Raw genomic sequence first — 6297 nt, 5'->3', positions numbered from 1 at the left:
AAATAGCCAAAGTAATTTTGAAGAAGAAGACCAAAGCAAGAGGCATCACAATCCCAGACTTTAGCCCCTACTACAAAGCTGTCATCATCAAGCCAGCATGGTATTGGCACAAAAACAGACACATAGACCAATGGAATAGAATAGAAACCCCAGAACTAGACCCACAAACGTATGGCCAACTAATCTTTGACAAAGCAGGAAAGAATATCCAATGGAAAAAAGACAGTCTCTTTAACAAATGGTGCTGGGAGAACTGGACAGCAACATGCAGAAGGTTGAAGCTAGACTACTTTCTCACACCATTCACAAAAATAAACTCAAAATGGATAAAGGACCTGAATGTGAGACAGGAAACCATCAAAACCCTAGAGGAGAAAACAGGAAAAGACTTCTCTGACCTCAGCCGTAGCAATTTCTTACTTGACACATCCCCAAAGGCAAGGGAATTAAAAGCAAAAATGAACTATTGGGACTTCATGAAGATAAAAAGCTTCTGCACAGCAAAGGAAACAACCAACAAAACTAAAAGGCAACCAACGGAATGGGAAAAGATATTTGCAAATGACATATCAGACAAAGGGCTAGTATCCAAAATCTATAAAGAGCTCACCAAACTCCACACCTGAAAAACAAATAATCCAGTGAAGAAATGGGAAGAAAACATGAATAGACACTTCCCTAAAGAAGACATTCGGATGGCCAACAGGCACATGAAACGATGCTCAACGTTGCTCCTCATCAGGGAAATACAAATCAAAACCACACTCAGATATCACCTCATGCCAGTCAGAGTGGCCAAAATGAACAAATCAGGAGACTATAGATGCTGGAGAGGATGTGGAGAAACAGGAACCCTCTTGCACTGTTGGTGGGAATGCAAACTGGTGCAGCCACTCTGGAAAACAGTGTAGAGGTTCCTCAAAAAATTAAAAATAGACCTACCCTATGACCCAGCAGTAACACTGCTAGGAATTTACCCAAGGGATACAGGAATACTGATGCATAGGGGCACTTGTACCCCAATGTTTATAGCAGCGCTCTCAACAATAGCCAAATTGTGGAAAGAGCCTAAATGTCCATCAACTGATGAATGGATAAAGAAATTGTGGTTTATATACACAATGGTGTACTATGTGGCAATGAGAAAGAATGAAATATGGCCCTTTGTAGCAACGTGGATGGAACTGGAGAGTGTGATGCTAAGTGAAATAAGCCATACAGAGAAAGACAGATACCATATGGTTTCACTCTTATGTGGATCCTGAGAAACTTAACAGGAACCCATGGGGGAGGGGAAGGAAAAAAAAGAGAGGTTAGAGTGGAAGAGAGCCAAAGCATAAGAGACTCAAAAAATGAGAACAAACTCAGGGATGATGGGGGGTGGGTGATGGGTATTGAAGAGGGCATCTTTTGGGATAAGCACTGGGTGTTGTATGGAAACCAATTTGACAATAAATTTCATATATTAAAAAAAAAATGGGTAGTGTGGTAACACTGGGCCAATGTCAGCATGTGGCAGTAATCAGCTGTATGAAGGAATGACTGTCCCCTTTGGTCAGAACAAGACCCATAGTCCTCACCTGTTCCCTCACTATAGTTACCTCCCTGTGTGTGCTTGCATTAGCAACCTCTGGTTTGAGATGTGGTATCTCTCTCAGGTCAGACAGGGCATGGGAACAGCACACACAGAAAGTGGAAGGATTCTACTCCACTGCTTTCCCAAAGAACCCCCCAGTTCAGGGGCTGGCAAAACGATTTTTAAAAGGCGTATGTTTCTTTCCTGACTATTAGAAATCTCTCCTTGGTACGTGCTAATAAGTTACTTTTTACGCTGTTTCCCTTGATAAGGAGAAACTTGGCTTTCTTACTGGCATATGCACCATCAGTGGACTCATCGTTTAAACTCTTTTCCAGTGCAACATTGAAGTACAAATCAGAGCGCAACACCAAGAGCTTCGAACTCTGGCAATTAGCAAGCTCATTTGTTGGCAAAGGAAAGAATGCTGACGTAGAAGAAGAAAACACTTTGTCACTTTTATGGTGTCTGGATTGTCCTTTTGTTGCATTGCCTTATTTTGGTTTTGGTTTCTTGTGATGTAAACCCGATGGAGTTAGAAAAAAGGATGAGAATATATGTTTTTACTGAAATCCCCTTCATCTCACTAATGAATTACCTCCTTTAGACTGCAATGCCTATCTACACACGATATAAGATAAAACATAAGTGTTCTGTGCGCAGGGTCAGAACTAGAATAATCAAGTTCTTACATGAAAGCTAGGGCCTCATTTTGGAAGTTATTAAACTCTTCTAATGTCTCAGCCTTCTTAAGAGAAAACTCAGAAGTTAAATGTGTAAACTGTGATATCATACTGCCTAGATGTGCATCCTGGCTCTATTGCTGTGTGTCCTTGAGTAAGTCAGTAACTTCTCTATGTCTCAGTTTTCTCAACTTTTATATAAGGATAATGACTACAGCAACTGCTTCATAGATTCATTGGGAATGTTTTCAAAGTAATTTTCAAAAAGTTAATATAATTCTTATGTATAATTCTCCATAGATATATATACAGTAAGGATTGTATCAAAGGTTTATTTGACTTGTTAATGATGGAACCAGGAGAATCACAAAACTGGCTTAAAGGAAGATAAAAGATACAAATATATACTCACTGGAAAAGATGCTACATTAAAATTGCAACATTTGATGTAAAACTGGTTAATGTCCTACAAGTGAAAGAACGATTTGTGGTATCATCTTTTCTATATGGCAAAAATAATTTCCATCATGTCAATTTTCTAATTTTTTTTTTAATTTTTTTCAACGTTTATTTATTTTTGGGACAGAGAGAGACAGAGCATGAACAGGGGAGGGGCAGAGAGAGAGAGGGAGACACAGAATCGGAAACAGGCTCCAGGCTCTGAGCCATCAGCCCAGAGCCCGACGCGGGGCTCGAACTCACGGACCGCGAGATCGTGACCTGGCTGAAGTCGGACGCTTAACCGACTGTGCCACCCAGGCGCCCCCAATTTTCTAATTTTTAAAAAATGTTTATTTTTCAGAGACAGAAATAAAGCATGAGTGGGGGAGGGGCAGAAAGAGAGAGACAGACAGACAGAATCCAAAGCAGACTCTGGGCTCTGATCTGTCAGCACAGAGCCTGACGTGGGGCCTCAAACCCACGATGGCGAGATTATGACCTGAGCCGAAGTCAGACGCTTAACCTACTGAACCACCCAGGTGCCCCCATCATGTCAATTTTCTGACAGCTGAAAGCACCTGGGACCTGAACAATAGTAAATAGGAAGTCAAAGTTACTTCCCCTTGAGAATCCTAGGACCTTTAGACAAATTAGACATTACTATGTAGACTTTGAAAAGTCCTGGTGTGGTCTTTCTGCCTTATGTTCAAGTTGTAGATTCGTTTACTTAAAGGGTTTAAAGGCACTAAGGCTCATAAAGCCCTTGTAATGGTGCCTGTAAGCGTTCAGTGAATGTTAGGTGTTTTCATGATTACTTGTAAAATGGGGAAAGTTAAGGTTTTTTATCCCATGTGGTTCTTATGATAATTAAATAAGATCATATAAACTCAGCACCATGCCTTACACATAGTGAGCACTCAACAAATATCTGTTGTTATTGATTGCTAGGATGCCAGAAACTGTAGAGTCATGTTCTACAATATTGAGAATCCATGACAGGAACTTTGCAGGTAATCACCAATTCTGTGAGTTTTGCCCTTATTAACATTAAAAGAGTATATAACATTCAAGTAGTTTCAATACCAATGCTATCAATTCTTATTGAGTGGCCTTAATTTGTTCTAAGTTATATGAGGAACACCTGAAACCTTTCAGGAACACTCTTTTCAGAACAGTCTGCCAATCAGCCAGTCAGGTCCACAGAATCACACTGACCAGTCTGGCTTTTGTGGTCTTCATGGAATACATTTCCATAGTGAGCAAATGTATTATCTGCTTTGTTATTAACAGTGTTGAGTAAGGGTGTCCATTTCCAAGTCTACTGTGCATTAGATGTGACAGACTGCTCACCTCAAAATGCCCTGTGAATGAGGTCTATGAGTTTACTACGTTTGGGCTATACCCATTCTTTTCTTTTTTTAATGCCTATTGTCTTTTCTTTTTTTTTTAATTTTATTTATTTTTGAGAGAGAATGCATGAGTGGGGGAGGGACAGAGAGAGAGAGAGGGGGACAGAGGACCTGAAGCGGGCTCTGCACGGACAACAGCAAACTCAATGTGGGGCTCAAACTCAGGAAATGAACTGTGAGATCATGACCTGAGCTAAAGTTGGAAGCTCAACCTACTATGCTACCCAGGCACCCTGGGACTATACCCATTCTTTGTGATGCTTTCTTCTCTAGAGAATAACAAAGGCCTGTAAAGCGTTTTGGGCACCGTCAGCCTGGAGCCTGATAAAGGGCTTGAACTCACAAACCATGAGATCAGGACCTTAGCCAGAATCAAGTCAGACTCTTAACCAACTGAGCTACCCAGGCGCCCCTATTTTTTTTTTTTTAATTCACACTAAAATATTATGGAACACTTACTCAGTGCAGTATTCTACCATCTGGCATCATTTAACTTACTTTAAGGACCAAGATCATGCTTTGAGTGAACTGTTTCACACTCAGCACAGTTAAAGGGATGAACATACTATCCGGGAGGAAAAACTTTTCCTCTACCCTCTTAGGTTTAGGTATGTGAGTTAAACTAACAGAAAATAGGTTAATAGGAGGAAAGGCACACAGTTTTCATTAATATTTTTGTGTACAGGGGTTCATAGAAAAGTGAAGCTCAGAGAAGTGATAGACTCAGAGGCTCACATACCATTTTTGTTTTGTTTTGTTGTTTTTTTGTTTAATTTTATTTTTTATTTTTTAAAATTTACATCCAAATTAGTTAGCATGTAGTGCAACAATGATGTCAGGAGTAGATGCCTTGGTGTCCCTTACCCATTTAGCCCCTCCTCCCTCCCACAACCCCTCCCATAACCCTCAGTTTGTTCTCCATATTTATGAGTCTCTTCTGTTTTGTCCCCCTCCCTGCTTTTATATTATTTTTGTTTCCCTTCCCTTATGTTCATATGTTTTGTCTCTTAAAGTCCTCTATGAGTGAAGTCATATGATTTTTGTTTTTCTCTAATTTCACTTAGTGTAATACCCTCCAGTTCCATCCACGTAGTTGCAAATGGCAAGATTTCATTCTTTTTGATTGCTGAGTAATACTCCATTGTATATATACACCACATATTCTTTATTCATTCATCCATTGATGGACATTTGGGCTCTTTCCATACGTTGGCTATTGCTGATAGTGCTGCTATAAATATGGGGGTGCATGTGTCCCTTTGAAACAGCACACATATATCCCGTGGATAAACGCCTAGTAGTGCAATTGCTGGGTCGTAGGGTAGTTCTATTTTTAGTTTTTTGAGGAACCTCCATACTGTTTTCCAGAGTGGCTGCAGCAGCTTACATTCCCATCACATACCATTTTTACAAAGGAAAGGGATTTGGGCTCTAAGTAATGATAAGTCATGAGGAGGTGACTAGGAAATAAATGGGAGAACAAATGGAAGAGACTGTTTATGCAAATTCATCTAAATGACAGCTCTCCATCTCTGATAGTAAGTACCCTTGTCTTCCCAGGAGGCTGGAGACACTGTCCTCAGAGAGAAATTCATGTCCTGCTTTTAAGAAGATAAGGGGAGGGCAGAAAACTCCTCCTGCATCTGGTGAATTTCAGTGGTCCTCAGCTCAAAATACTCCTTATGCCAAAGTGGGATAATATGGGTGGCATATTCTGGATCCTTTTTAATACCCATGGTGCATGCAAACATTGAATCTTAGAAGCATTCAGAAAAGAAAAGAAAGAAGAAATAGGCCATAGGAGCCTCTTCAAGCAGCTTTACATAAGCTGGTTTACAGCTATCAAGGATCATAAAACTTGGGAGTCTCACACCTATTTAGAGAGTCTGGGAGGTAATTAAATACCCTTGTACCTAATCTACTTTCCCAAAGGAAAATGGAGAAGAAAAATTGCTCAGTGTGGAAAAATCCTTCTCACTGTGCCACCATAGGATTCTAAGAAATTGGGAAAAATTGAACATCAGTAGTTAATTATTTCAAAACTATGTGACATTAACAGTACTAAGAAAATTACTCAGGTTTTTATTAAATAGAAGCCTCAGTCAATTGCTAAAGTCCTTGATCAATCAGCAAATGTATTTGAGGTCTGCTGCTTTCCATCACTCTCTTAGGTATTCCATATTTTAGG

The sequence above is a fragment of the Herpailurus yagouaroundi genome, unplaced genomic scaffold, assembly GCF_014898765.1.
Source record: "Herpailurus yagouaroundi ecotype Mexico unplaced genomic scaffold, PumYag 195, whole genome shotgun sequence".
NCBI lineage: Eukaryota > Metazoa > Chordata > Mammalia > Carnivora > Felidae > Herpailurus > Herpailurus yagouaroundi.
The sequence above is the reverse complement of the archived record's forward strand: the minus strand, read 5'-3'. Positions refer to the sequence as shown.